Genomic DNA, 15995 nt, shown 5'->3' on the forward strand with positions numbered 1-15995 from the left:
ATTGGCTGTGGTTGAGTGGCACACTGAATCTGCGGGCTATGTGTCATTTGGGTTGTATTGGGGGTATAGAGGTTGCTTGCATTTCTGCTTTGGAGGTCTCTGTTGCTTGAGCAGATTATTATTGAGAGCCTCCGCGAATGTTTTTGTGTTTCTATGTGTGAATTTTGGTGGTGTAGATTTAGTGAGACTATGTGATGAGTGTGGTGTGGTGCAAGTGTTTATCTTCTCCTCTTGACTGTCAAGTTCAGTCTTGATTGGAGAGAGCTTTACCTCCAGTTTGGCTAGATAAGTGCATCTCTCACAGGTTGTAGTGTTGGGTGGAGGAGGAGAGGGTTGTCTGTGTACATGAGGCAAATTGTACATTGCCCCAAGATGCTCAGATTCATCAGATAGACAGGAGAGAACACTGGGAGCTGACCCTTGGACATGCCTGAATAAAAAACTATTTTCCTCTAGATAAGTGAGGAAAGTGAGTACAAGAGCTGTTTTTCTCTAAGCAAGTGAGGAAAGTAAGTACCAAAACTGTTTTCCTCTAGGTAATGAGGAAGGTTGAGTGCTGTAGTAATTAGTAGGTTATTTAGTGCTTACAAGTTCTGAACAAGTGCTGATCACGAATAAGCAGATTCAAGTGCTAAAATTAAGAATCTGTATCTGGACTAAACTAGTTACAGAAAAGGGGGGAAACAAGTGCAAATGTGGGCTTTTAAATCAGAAAGTTGAGAGAGATGGAAAAACTGCTCAAACGGCCAATAACTACAATTTCTGGGCCAGAACCACTCCTTATGTGGTAGACAGGTTACCTAGTGCTTACCACTCCCACTGATAAGCTAGAAGGCTTCCCTCCAACACAGAAAACTTGGGATGCTCAGAAGCTTACATACAGTCCTGGATGTAGCAAATCTGAATCTGGACTACACTAGTTACAGGAAAGGTATATATATATATATATATATATATATATATATATATATATATATACAGAAAAATAGCTAAAACAGCACTAAAAACAATTCAAATGCAGTGCAAGCTAGCACACTTGAGTATGTAGCAATGTTAGACCAAACAGTTAAATGCAATTAAATTAAAAATGACTAAAAACAAGTGCAGAAGGAGTCTATTAGGTAGAATGAGGTAAAGAGATGGGACTGGGGGAAGTGTCCCAGATCAAATCTACAGTGGGGGCGGGTAACTGCAAAAGCCTCAAAATTTAAACAAGGCAGGAATAGGGAGGGTATGGGAAAACCAACACCTTCAGCAGAGATCTGAAAAACTATACAGTGAAGCAAAAATAACAGTGCACAACTCTGAAGTCAGCCAGCAATGATATAAAATTAGTCAAACAACAATTACTAGTACACAACTCTGAAGTGCCAGAAAAATATACTCAGCTCTGTATATCTCCAGATAGTTTGAAGACCACTCTGTCAGGACACAGGACACTGAGGACAGCTGTTAGAGTAAAGCAAGGGTATGCCAAAAAAAGAAGTGATACTGCTACTTAATGGGATGCCAAGGGCAGACTTGTTTCACGTAATCAAGCAGCAGGTACGGTTTAGATACGCCACTGTCTTCCATAAATAGTTCAGACAATGTCTCCATTTATCTTCTGCCTCATTGCTACATTGTCAGTAATGTGCTTGACTGGATTAGGCATGAGATGTGTATGCATACAACAGTGTTTAAAGTACACACTATTATACTTGCTGTACTTCCTTGACATACGCCCTGACAACTCAGCAGCTGGCATCCTGCAGCACCAGTTTGATTAACACCCTAAGAAATCGTGAAAATACATGTTAAGTGGACTTCTGGTGACAGAGTGAATGCAAGTGGACACTTCCCTTACTGCTCCTGTAAAAATTAGTTTTGGATGTTCAGAAAATAAAACAAATCTTACTTTGATGAAGTTTGAGAGGTACAGCTGACTTCTATAACTAAGCTTACTAAACGAGCAAGGTAGTGGTATGAAGAAAGTTGATTTCTCCTAGAAGACTGAATACGGTTGCTGACTGCCTAGCAAAGAACACAGGCCGGAACAGTGGATGATGTTCCTGGGAATGTCAATGCAAATGGGGCAGACTCTGCTAAAGCTGTACCATGGAAGGAATTATTAGTTAGATTCGAAATAAATGAACAAACAAACAAACAAACAAACAAACAAACTAACTAACTAACTAACTAACTAACTAATTAATTAATTAATTAATTAATTAATTAATTAATTAATTAATTTATTTATTTATTAAATTCGATCAAAGAGCGACTGGACTGTTTCATAGCAATGTCAAACAAGAATGAAGTAGAAATGGTGGAAGTGATGAACTCCACTTTACAGACGACCTGAAAATGCAGTCCTGGTAAGAGGACCTCCGTGACAGCTGTTACCCTGCAACCATTAAAGGAAAAAATAGTAGTTCAAGATGACAGAGCCCAGGGAAAGAACATCCACATTACTGGAGTTACTCAGAAGGCTGAAGCAAGTGATTGTGTCATTTATGTTCAAATTAAAGTGGTAGAAGGGAATGGATTGCATGAAACAAATTAAAACTGAACAGGCATGCGCACAGCATTTATGCCATGATGGACTATTGAAAATGGCAAACTCAAGACATATTCTGGTGACATATGACTCTAAGATAAAAGATCAGCTGCTGACTTTGTTGTGGTGCGCAGACAGAATATTTGTCAAGAACAAATGCAATTTTCATTCAAAAAGAAGGGCTGACTCTGGATATCTGTGAAGGAGTGTGTGACACCCGTGCACTGGCCCAACAATCAAGGAGTCTGAATCCTCACACCACTAACCCCAGTGAGGGGAGTCCATATAGGGAAAGGATAATAAATACACAGGCAGTAAAGTACAATTTCCCTTGAGAGCACACAGAGATCAGTCATTCAGTCTGGGGCTGGTTTCTCCCTTTCTCGCCAGGTCCCCAATAAGACTCCCCACTGGCACAGCTATAGGGTCCAGATCTCAGACTAGTGGGCAAGCTAAAACCTCCAGCATCCTCTCTGTCCAACCAGTGCTTTGTGTCCCTGCCCAAGTAGCTGGCAAAAACACACACACACTTTGAGATAAGAGTTATATACAACCACACAGGCACTCCTGGGGAAGGCTGGCACAGGTTCTCCAGCTGTGCCACTTTTCTGCCCAGTCTAAAAGGTTGAACCAGCTGCCACCACCCACTAATATCAAATACTCAAAGGCCCTTCTGAAAGGGTGTCCAATTATTACTGTGCAATATTATTATCCAAATGGCAAGTGTGACTGAATAGTCAAGGCTTATTAGAGAGACTTGGTACAGTATCACTATATACAAGCAATGTACTTTTAGAGCTTAAATTATCTCTACACAAAACAGCCACAGTTGAAAGGTTTAAAAATATTTAATAATAAATAATAAAAACACAAGTCAATACTTCTTACTACACAGCTCAGAGATCACAGAGAAATACTTAAAATAATATCGTAGAAAAGTTCTGACATCACAGAAAAACAAACTAGTCTAATCTTCCTATTTCCTAGCTATATCTAAGAGAGAGAAATCAGTTCTAAATAACTTACATATATAGCAAAGCAGTGCTGGTGATGTTGGATGTTCTCAAGACAAAATGCTCTCATGCTCTCACTCCTTAAATTGATAACACAGTACCACTGATTCATTTCAGATTACACCATTTCTTTCTGGTTCCCAGGCTAACAGAACTCAGAGATTAATGGCCCTATTGATCTTGCAGCTGGTCAGGAAGCCAGAGCAATAAAAGAAATTATACATGTGAATTCTATAATAGGCAGCATTCCTTCATCCAGACATATCGGCTCCGAATTTTGTCATCAAAGACAGTCATAAAATGCTTGACTTAGCTTTCTTACAGCAGAGTGCACTGTTGTTACATTTTTGCAGTTTAATATCCAACACAGCCTTTTCACATTTGAGAGAACAAGCCTGTGGCTTACATTAATATTTACAAATGACAGAATTATCTGCAAAATTCTATCTGGCTAGGCTGGCAGTCTTTACCTATATTCACAGAGTGTTTTGATAAACTGTGTAAACATTTCTCAAAGTATATTCAAGAAAAGGATTTAAGATATTTGATGACTCACAGGCAAATCTGACAATTAGGCTGACGCTGAGATTCAAAAAGGTAGACATGTGGATGTAGATGTACATCTAAACCTCATGGTGGCAAATATAACGGATTAGGAAAGGTGCAGAACAATAAAATACATTCTGTCGTTAAAAGGGATTTTATATATCTATGCAGCAAACAAAGATCTGCTGTCACATTTAGTCACTTTCTGTTTTACCAATATAAATGCACTCACTAAGTCTACCACTTCCTATAGTGAATGATGTTTCTTACCATTTTACATTATGTAGGAGAGGCATTTGTGCACCCTTACCTTAGCATGCCATTCATTATAACCTACTGACTGAAAGCTGATAATTCTTTTAGGTAAATACTTGACTCATTACCTTACTTTGCTGAAAGGAAAAGGTATTGTACATGCAGTCAAGAAATTCAGATGAGAACAGCAAGTCGACTAAAAGTACTTTAGAGAATGACCACAAACAGCCATTTCAAATATTCAGGTAAACACTGGTACAAAAGCAGAAGCTGCCACAAGCAGAGGGTCATCAAAATGGATAAATCTAAAGGCTGCCTTTCTTTGGGTAAAACTCCAGTGTTAACAGACATCACTAGCTACTGACAAAAATTACTGGAGGGTAAGCTGCTTTTTTTTAAGGTATATTCTTAAAATTAACACATTTTATTGAAAAGCTAAACTGGACATAAGATTATGCTGATGTTTTAAAATGCCTGCTCCCCAGTTAGGAAATATGGAAAGCAGTGAGGGAAACTACACTGCTGAAAAGAAAGGCTTCTGTTTCATTAACAGCAACTGTTTTAGAACAGCTATGAAACAGTTATAAAGAACTTAAATATCTCCTGGGACAAATCAGTTCTGAGGATTAGGTGTCCATATGTCACTTATGTACTTCACTTTCTGGAGAACTGCAACAGTGGTAAGGAAGGACATCGGATAAAATGACCCAGAAACACAGAACCTTAGAAATTTCCCAAAGCCTAAGGGAATGTGGTGGTAGACATCTTTTAAGTCAAGGGTTATCAAGCAACTCATGTGAATAATTAGAGATATCAGATTCTATAATGTCTATATTTTGAACTTCAGAACTTTTATGTACAGATTTAAAAATGAAAAATCTAGTACTGGTCAACAAGAAGCCTAAGTTTTTGCCCTTTTGACTTAAAGGCACTGGTTCTATGACTCTCTAGGTGTGTAGAGACTGAAGTACCTAGGGAAAAAAAAATATTTGGTTCAGTGAGTGGGGAGAAATTTCCCTGAAGAGATGTTTTTGTATCCAGCACCAAATGTAACTTCCCTTCACCACTTCTAACACACAGGAGTCTGAAAAAAGTACAGTTTTGTACCTACCATAAATGTAGATGTTCGAATGTAAACACTGCTGCAGTCATTACACTTGGGTTATCCTGCCATCAGGCGATCCCGCAGTCGGCCAGAGTTCCAAAGTCTTGGTACGGCGTCGGTTGCTGTCGCCTCCTCCCTGACGTCAGTGTGACAGGGGTATATAAGATGCAGCCGACGCCATTTTCTTCAGTTTTTCTTGCCCCAGATGTCAGGTGCCCCCAAATAGGTGGGCAATACAAATTGTAGTAAACAATACAAAAGAAAAGCAAACAACCACTTTTAGTTACCAGCAAATACTCCCCATAGGTAATAAAGGGTAGATGCCCTAGGTAAGTACCAGAAAGTAAGAGGGGAAGGAGGGAGGGTGACCTGGACTGCAGCAGTGTTTACACTCGAACATCTACATTTATGGTAGGTACAAAACTGTACTATGTTCATCGTGTTACACTGCTGCAGTCATTACACTTGGGTGGAATCCCAAAGCTGAGGTAGGGAGGCTGGATCTATAAGGCATTAGGGGGTGGCTATAAGGACCTGTGTAGTACAGCAGTGGCGAAGCCAGCTCTGGATTTGGAGTATAAAGGCAAATGGTAATGTTTGGTGAAGGTATGCACAGAACTCCATGTTGCTGCTTCCAAAATGTCCTTGGTAGGTACTCCTCTGAGGTAAGTAGTTGAAGTGGCTGTTGCCCTGGTGGAGTTAGATCTAATGCTGCTAGGTACAGGTTTCCCATGGTGGATATAGCAGAAAAGTATACAGTGTCCCATCCATTTTGAAATGGTCTGCTTTGAAATGGCTTTTCCCTGTGCTCCTGCAGCGTATGCTACCAATAATTGTTCAGATTTTCTGAAAGCTTTGGTTTTGTCCAAGTAGAAGCGTAACTGTCTGTGAATGTCCAAAGAATGTAGTAGTCTCTCCCCTTTGTTCTGTGGTTTTGGATAAAAAGTTGGCAAGTGAATAGTTTGGTTTAGAGCCACACTTGATACCACCTTTGGCATAAACGTAGGGTTGGTTCTTAAAGACACCCTGTCCTGGTGGAAAATGAGGAAAGGTTCCACTGCCATTAGTGCCTGTAATTCTGAAACTCTTTGTGCTGATGTTATTGCCAGTAGCAGAGCAGTTTTCCAAGAGATGTATTTTAATTCTGCTGTGTTAGCTGGCTCAAAAGGAGGTAACGTTAATTTTTCCAAAATAAAATTCAGGTCCCAAGTAGGTGTTGGTGCTCTACGGGGCGGTTTTATGTTTTTAGCCCCTCTGAGGCATTGTTTGAGCAAAGGATTAGAAAAAATTGGTGGATCTGTGTTGTAATGAACCGAGATAGCTGAGGCGTGGATCTTGATGGATGAAAAAGTGAGGCCCTTGTCCAGCATCTCAATTAAGTATTGTAGTATCTGAGGAATGTTTTGGGACTAGAGGGTCAAGGCTGTGTGCTTGGTTCCAGGCACAGAATCTCTTCCATTTGTCCGAGTATGCTTTCCTGGTGCTAGGCCTTCTGGCCTCCAGAATGACATTCATAACAGCTTTGGAGAGAGGCATTGGTTGCTTGACTAAGGAATTTTCCATGCAGCTAGATTTAAGGTCTTTAGCTGGCTGTGAAGTATCTGATTGTTGTGCTGAGTCAGCAACTGTGGAATTTGTGGTAAAATCCAGGGTGGTTCTTGTGTTAAGTCCTTTAAGATTGGGTACCAGTGCTGGCGTGGCCAGTCTGGTGCAATCAGGATAATTTTTGCTCTTCCTGCCTGGCTTTTATGAGTAGTAGTTTGTAGTTTTTTCCAGCTGAATGAGAGGGCATCCACTTTCCATGCTTGTGGATGGTAGTTCCTTGTGCAGAATTTCTGTAATTGGCAGTTCTTTGGGGTAGCAAACAGATCTATGTCCGGGCTCCACCATTTGTGTGTTATCATTCTGAATATTTGAGGGTTCAGTTCCCATTCGTGTGGGTCCATAATGTTTCTGCTTAGGTCGTCTGCCAGTGTGTTTTTCTCTCCTGGCATGAATTCTGCTTGCAGATGAACTTGGTAGTTTAGAGCTGTGTTCCACATGGTCATGGCTTGTCTGCAGAGGGGGTAGGAGTGTGTGCCCCCTTGCTTGTTTATGTACCACATAACTGTGGTGTTGTCTGTCTTTAATAGTAATTGTCCTGGATGCAGTAGGTCCTTGAAAGCTATAATAGCATTTTGTACAGCTAGCATCTCTTTTTGACTGATGTGGAGATGTCTTTGCTCTGTGGGCCACTCGCCCTGGATACATTTTCCTGCCATGTGTGCTCCCCAGGCATAATCTGATGCATCTGTTGTCAGTGTCTGCCTGGCTGTGGGTTGAGTGAAAGGCTGTCCCTTGTTGAGGTGACAAGCTTGTGCCCACCATCGAAACTCCTGTTGTAGGCAAGGAATTAGTGGTATAACTGTTTCCAAACTTTGACAGTGTTGAGACCATACACTCTTTAGGTACCATTGTAGTTTCCTCATATGCAGTCTGGCATATGGAATTAGTAGTATGCAAGATGCCATGTAGCCCAAGGCCTGCAGAATTTTTCTTGCAGGGAGTTGGGTCTTTGTTGCCATTAATTGAAAATATTCAGTCAGTTGTCCTTGCTTGTCTGGCGTGAGATAAGCCATCTGGGCCGTTGTGTTCAAGCTGGCACCCAGGAATATTATCTGTTGTGAGGGCACTAGTTTTGATTTCTTTTCGTTTACTGTGTACCCCAGGCAACTTAACTTTTTTACGTACGCCAGATGCTTTAGTAGAATGCCCTTGCTCTCTGCTTGAATTAGGCAGTCGTCCAGGTATGGATAAATTTGAATTCCTTTTTGCCTGCAAAATGCAATTACTGGTGCCAGGCATTTTGTGAAGACCCTGGGCGCAGTAGATAAGCCAAATGGCAGTGAAGAGAATTGATAATGCATTGAACAAGCAAGAAATCTGAGGTATCTTCTGCAATTATGTCTGATAGGGACATGCAGGTATGCCTCTTTGAGGTCCAAAGTCATGAGCCAAGCTTTCTTGCCCAGCATGGGAAGAAGCTGCTGTAGTATCAACATCTTGAATTTTGGAACATCCACGTAAGTGTTTAGTGTAGAAAGGTCCAGAATGGGTCTCCAGGCTTTGTCCTTTCTGGGAACCAGAAAGAGTCTTGAGTAACATCCTTGTCCTTGTTCCTGTGGTGGTACCTTTTGAATAGTTCTCATGTCCATGAGTGCTGTAATTTGTTTTTGAGCCTCTGCCCATTGATTTGGTGGCAGATTTGGCATTCCTTTTAGCCCTAGAAAGGTGTGGAAATGGAACCTGTAACCTTGAGATACAATGTTGAGAACCCATTTGTCTTTGGTGATGCAATGCCAGTTGTGATAGAAAAGAGCCAGTTTTCCTCCTAAGGGGGCTGCCAAGAGAGAGCTGTTTGGCAGCTATAGTGGAAAGTCATTGAGGCTGTTTTTTATAATAAGGTTGAGGCCTGTCTTCCCCTTCTTTTTGGCCTGGTGTGCCCCATTGTCGAGGCCTGTAGGGGCCTTGCGTCTGACCTCTACCTCTTGGACGTCTGTATCTGCCCCTTTGAGGTCTATCTGTGACTGGAAAGGACCAATTCTTTGTTGGCCAATTTCTGCTAAAACGAGGAGGCTGAACCTGTAATAAATCTTTCACCGTTTGCATAGATTTTGCCTTATCCTCCATCTTCTTTAATACCTCCACTGCCTTAACTCCAAACAGCACATCCCGCTGCAAAGCTGCTTCCAATAATTTGACCTTAACATGATCTTTTTAACGTGTGTTCTTTTAACCAAGCATGCCTTCTAATGACAGAGCCTGTAACTGCTGCTCTACAGGAGGCCTTCTAAGGAATCAAACCGACATTGCAAAGTATGTTTTCCTACTTGTTCAGCTGCATGCAATAAATCCTACATTTCTTTTAAGTTAGGAGGGTCTGAATCTGGAAGCATCTTTTGTTTCAACTGAGATATCAAAAATTGCTGATATTTTAGCATGTGAAACTGACAATTCAAGGCTCTCATTGCTAAAGTTGCAGACGTATATACCTTCTTTCCCCATCTGTCTAATGCTCTGGAATCTCTGTCAGAGGGAACTGGGTTTTTTGCTGATGAGGCCTTAATCCCTGTGGGTACCTGAGAAATAGTTTCAGGGTCAGCAACAGGGCTTTTGTACAGAAATGTGTGAGAGTCAGGGACTCTGTAATATCTATCAGGTTGGGCTGGGGGTAACGAGTCAGGGTTCAAACTGGATTCAGTGTAGACATCATCCACAATGTCTAAAACTGGTGGGATAGCAAGGGGTCTGTGTTGGGGCAATAAAAGGAAGTCTGAGTCTTTTCTTGGATTCTGAGTAATCCTGGCCTTCCCAATGGAAATGCTCTCTCATGGTATGTAAGGTCTCCCCAAAGGAGTAATCCTCAGGTGGAGAGGCTGATGGAATTGATTCCTCAGCATCAGAATCCTCATAAGGGGGTAAAGAATATCCTAGGTCCGAGGAAGAGTCAGAGGAAATGGACACCTGGTCAGAAGATTCATAGTCTGCATCCTGCCTGGGCCTTTTATCAGGAGGGGGATGGGACCCCCTGATCAGGATGATTAGGTCCTCGGCCATTTTTAGCATTTGTTTCTTAGGCATGGAAACCTGTTCTGGAGAGAGTTGTGTCTGTTTATTAGCCTTTAAGGGGGGCTTAGACTTAAGAGTGTTTAATAGTTAACTGGGTAGATCTGAAAACACCCTCTGTAGCTGTGGATTGCTCAGCTACTTTGGTTTCCTCTGTCTGTTTAGGATCGGTAAACTGAAGGCCTAGTGCGTCCGAAGGCCCAGCCAGCTCCACATGGGAATCGGAGGTGGTCTGTGGTTCTGTGGAAGCGGTCGTCAGGGGCTGCGTAGGCGCCTCGCTGAAAACCAGAGGACTGGTGACTGGCCTAGAAAAGGCCTCGTCGTCCGTTTTGGGCCTCGGATGCCTGTCCTTCTCCTTGTGCTTTTTATGCATTGCAGTCGTCGGAATTTCCAACGGCATGGTGTAATGGAATTTTCTACCAAAATAATGTCGGGCAAAATCAAACTGACGTTTAATAGTGCGCTTGTTACACCTAGCACAAAACCGACAACCAGTAACGTCGTGGTCAGGGCCTAGGCATGGAATACAATAGGAGTGGAAATCCTTATGAGGTATTTGCTTCCCACAAGAAATACAGTTATTAACTTTTACTGACATCGGTCTGAGGCAAGAAAAAGTTTCCCCAACGGGGTACTTTGCTTTCTTAGAAGACTTCGGTTCTGGATTCGGAATGAAAATCTCAGGAGTCGGCCGACCGGCACTTGCGAACTGCTTCTGCTTCGGGCACCGCGCAGCAAGAAAGACTGAAGAAAATGCCATTGGCTGCATCTTGTATACCCCTGTCACACTGACGTCAGGGAGGAGGTGACAGCAACCGACACCGGACCAAGACTTTGGAACTCTGGCCGACTGTGGAACTGCCTGACGGCAGGATAAACCCAAGTGTAATGACTGGAGCAGTGTAACACAATGAACATCTACATTTTGTCAAAGGTGAATGTCGATGACTAGTTTTGCAGTGATATCGGACAGAAGAAAGGGAAGAGGGTAAGGAATGCTGGCATAGTTATTCTGTACTGTTGGCCTATCCTTTTATCTCTAAAGACCTGACCCCTGCTTATTGTTTAACCTCTGGGCATTTCTTTTTTGCATTCAGTTTGCCAGCAAAAGACTTGTACTGTGGTGCAAGGAATATCTTTTAAATATGCTGAATTAATTTCCCCTCTTTCATCAAATTTTTTGAGAACTTGGGTAGCAGAAGACCCAAACAATAGGTAGAAACAGCCTGGTTCAAAAAAGAGCTTTCTTCTGTACGAAACTGATTTCCTCAAACTGTCCATATGACATAGCATAAATTTCCACATACATGCCTGGTAATTCAGAATTCTGAAAACTGAAGTAGAAGAAACCTGATGCAGTAGGTATCAGGATGAGTACAGGCAGCATTTAACACCCTCCAGGGCTTAAAGTATAGGATGAATAAAGACTAATAAGGCATATCCATCCAACATGTATCTCCTCACTTCAGGGGTAATATCAAATTTTTCCCGTAAAAATACCTCATTCATCCCAGCAATGGTCTGATTAGGAGGATAACAATTAAAAGTTTTTCTCACAGTCAGAGTTGGGCTTGGGAATCTGCAGGAGACATAAGCCCTATTTCTATCAAAATCAGAATTATTAGATCTGGTTTCCTCAGGAAACACTTTATAGGAAATGCCCATCTGTAAAGGCTTCTGTGCACAATGATTTACTGCATGTAATGCATGTCAAGACAAGGTAAAGAACTCATTTGTTTTAGCAGTAATAACTATCAGAATAATGTTTAACTTTTTGTTTTTCCTTAATTGAAGTTCCAGCAGAAAAGGACTGACAAAGGAGGGGAGTCTGCCCATTCTAATGGGCTCTTGTCCTTGTTACCCCAAAAAGAATCTCCAAGAATGTCTCCCAAACCTAGAGAAGATGGCTCTCCCATGCATGTGTCAAGGACTGGAACAGCTGAAGAGAATGTTACTGACCTCCTGTTTATGAACACCAAAAGTACAACAACAAAGGAAGCCAGAGTCGTATGAAAGTGGTGTGAGGAACAACCGATGGCCACTGCAGGCACAGACACAGTCTGCAACAGCAAGGACTCATTGCTAAGGGATTTTATTTCTTTATATGTACTGTGTGAGAACAGCCAGCGGAGCCAGAGTGAGCATCCAAGCTTTAACTAGGGGGAAGCATCAAAAGCAGTGAAACTAGCCAGAAAGACTTGGTTGGAGAATAAGCGGTCACAAATGTTCAAAAGCAGCACAGTACAGAATTCCCCTGTCAACACTGTTCAAACACTCACGTGCACACTAACACCATCAAAATGGCAGGCAGGTTGTCATGAAGTGAGCACATGCATTATGCTGACACACAAGTTCTTGTCCGTTTCTTTGTAAACTTTTCTGTCCCACAAAATTCAAAAGTTTGTAAACATTACACGTTTTCAAAAAAAAAAAAAAAAAAGAAAACAGTGCCAAATATCTTAATAAACACTCCAAGTTAAAAAAAAAAAAAAAAGCAGTGCCTGGCGAGAAACTTATGATATTGTGAAAGAAATACTGGGTTTCTTAAAGGTTCCCCTTAATATAGCTTTAATCAAACATCGTATATAAAGAAAAAAAAAAGGCTCAGCCCAAAACCCTGGAGATCCAGTTAAGGTTTGATGGAGAGATGGGTAAGAAGGCTCTTGGAGGATGAAAACCCAAAAAGATTCTCCATGAGGTGAACCCACAGCACAGGAAACCACATTTGTTGAATTATGTGAATGATTGTTGGGAATGATCTAGGCTTTCTTCACCTGCACTTTCTCCAGCAATTTATAAATTAGAAGAAAGTAGATTAAGTACAGAGGGCACCTGGAGGCCACTACTGGACTAATGTATCCCTTGCCAGCTGACACAGAGGCAGAATTAGGGAAAATAAATCACCGCATTTGACATTTGTTTGGTTAGTAAAAAGACTGTAGAGAGGTGTTCTGAATCCACGTAATACAGGTTCCACAAGGACCACTCCTGGGGTCAGCAGATATTAGCTCAGCCAATCTGCTAGACAACTGGCTTCTCCACATATGCAGGCAGCTACAAACAAGTAAGTGGAAGACACTGCCTACTCCCAAAGTTTAATTTCTCTTGACAAGAGGAAGGAAGGGGCCCACACACCTGTTGACATACCACACAAATACCATACTGTCACAGTATATGAATGTCAATCCACAAGGAAAGGTATCCTGCAATGTCTGCAATGTAAGAACAACTGCCCTCCTCTCAACATGTTGATTTGCAAACTGACCTCTGGCACTGATTTTGACACCATGGAAGTTTACTCCTGAAAATGCCACCCCCCGGGACAGAAGCATTCATGGTGACCATCGTTGAGGATTAGGGAAGAAGTGGCTCAAGTCAGTAAACCACTAGGTTAGATTCCTCTGACATGCCCAACAGATCCTCATTTAACTGTAAAAAGTCTCCACTGACTGATTCCACTGTTTCCTTAAAGTTCATTGAAGAACCAGCATATAATACATGTTGCAAAAATATTGCAGCCACCATGACCACAAACATCCTGAAGCACACAACTGTTTAAACTAAGTGTTAAACACAGCTTCAGACATCCAGTATCCATCCCACTGATGAAGACTGGATGAGTTTTGAGAATGTTTCAACCATAGGGAGATCTCCTATTGCAGGAAGGATGCCTATTCAAATATTGGTGTTCAAATGAAAACCTATGAACTTCATGCAAAGAGAAAACCCCATCTGGGAGTTTTTGAAATTTACTTTTAGTCCCAGGATCTGAAAGAGGAGGAGCAAAGACTCGAAAGCAGTGATAAGTTTTTCTAGAGTTCAGTTAGTGAGCAGCAAGTCATTCAGGTAAAACAATGTGGTCTTTGCTATGCTGCCATCACTGCCATGAGCTTCAAACACTTTGGGAGAAAGAGTCCAGATAACAAGGTCCGAAACTGGTTTGGACTGATCGGTCACAAAGAAAAAAAAAGAAAAGAACCCCCCCCCCCACACTTCAACTCTCCAATGATCTTAATATGCAAATACAAGTCTTGTAGGTCTAAGGAGCACATCCGTTCTCCCATAGACTGATGAGGGAGAACTAATTACTCAAGCGATCTTTGGGAAAAGTGCAAATGTGCAAGCAAACTTTTAGATGTTTGAACAGATCACTGTTACAGTAGCCTAAGCTAAATAGGTTATATCCTGCCAAGCATATGACAACTGGTTAGCTTCAACAGCACCTTCCGCACACCATAACTACTGTACACCTCGAGGAGAGTGGTATAAAGTCAGTGTTAGGGCACCAAATTGTCAGATGTTTTTTGTAAGGAGGCTAGCGTCCTGCCAGTTAGACATATGCTTCGAAAAGGGAAAAAACCCACACACATACTCTGGCAAAAACACAAGAAAAAGGAGGAGGATGTTCCTCCTGCAACAATGATCTATTCAAACACCTACTGTTATGTAAAGTTTACTTAAACAATTGCAATATGTTCATCATTAGATCACGGTTGCAGTAGCCTACATTACATGGACTGATTACCAGAGATTAGAATAAAAGGGAGGAGGAAGAAGGTTCAGAGTACAGAAGACCCTGAAGAGTAGATTTAGCAAAACCTGCTCCAGACATAGAAAAGGAATCTAATTTGTAAAAGTATGCACAGGTAAAGTAACTGCCATTAGTTTACTTCTAGACTCCACCACCTTTCCAAAAATTCACAGAAGAAACCAAAGCCCTGTTAGAAGGGACTCTGACCTTGCCTGGAAAGAGTTTCTTATGGTTAGTATAACAAAATACAATAGCATGAGACAACCACTTAGAAATTGTCTGTTTTAATATTGATTGCCCCCCTTTTTATTCCATTCATATGGAACAAACTGATTACAAGTACTAAAGGATTCAGTCCAATCAATGTAGCATCAGAGATGCCTGTGGGCTTCCAGAGTATGTATAAATGCTTTTTTTCCCCTTATTATTTGGATCTAGAAAGAAAACATGGATATGAATAGCCTGGCTCAAATTAAACTCTGAAACCACTTCAGGCAGGCAATAAATGAAGGATATGTTCTCAAAGTTGCCCTCTCTGCAAAATATGAGATAAAAATGACTCATCATAGTAGCTTGTACCCAGGATACTCATTGCTGTAACTTCTGCAAGGAGAGTAACACTGATTTCCAAGTCAGGAACTTGAAATTAACCTCACGAGCTGGTTCAAATGGAAAAAGCAAGTTTCTCCAGAAAAAAAGAGCGAGCCCAAGAAGGACCCACCCTCTCTTCTTGATTTAAGGATGGGTAAAAATGGAGGAGCTACAAGCAAACATGGCTGAAACATGACTCTTTATAGGAAAGTAAGAAATGCCAGATAAGTCTCACAAATTGCAGGACCAGAGACATCTGGGCCTAAAAAGAATCCTAGTTCTTACTACAGCACCAATCAGAAAAATCTTTTCCACTTACCCATATAACTTTCTAGTAGCAGGCTTTTTAGCCTGCTTTAATACCTGCTACACATTCTCAGAAAACTGGTGCCTAAAAGACATCAAGATTCTATTATCCAAAAAAAAAAAAAAGATTTGATGGCTAGTGGAGTATCAGACAACCCCTGTCTTCGTAAGACAAATTCATTCTCTGAGAAAGTTTGTGATGATTGCACTTGGCCATTTTTAAAAGAAGGGAGAAACAATGTTGTCTTTGCCAGAAGGGGATCACCACAATTATCCTGGGAGAATCCTTTTCAGTTTTTAGAAAAAAGTACAACTGTGTAAAATTTTACCATAACAGTAGATGTCCTTTCCTTCACTGCTGCAGTATTCTTTACCTATGGGATTCCCTATCGTGGGTAGCCCAATGTCTGGCCAGTACAACAAAGCCTACTGTTGCTTTAAGATACCCCGAACATCACACACACTCCCCGCATAGCATAGGGTATAAAGGTGACGTTCAGACGT

At 41.4% G+C, this 15995-nt stretch overlaps 1 protein-coding gene across 1 annotated transcript in view; it reads right to left on the minus strand.

Annotated features, from left to right (window-relative positions):
• Window positions 1-15995, minus strand: part of DENND4A (DENN domain containing 4A) — a 2763357-nt gene that overhangs the window by 2283451 nt on the left and 463911 nt on the right. The gene's annotated exons all lie outside the window — the stretch shown is intronic.

Source organism: Protopterus annectens, chromosome 7.part0 (genome assembly GCF_019279795.1).
Source record: "Protopterus annectens isolate FY-2018-M chromosome 7.part0, PAN1.0, whole genome shotgun sequence".
In the NCBI taxonomy this organism is placed as follows: Eukaryota; Metazoa; Chordata; order Ceratodontiformes; family Protopteridae; genus Protopterus; species Protopterus annectens.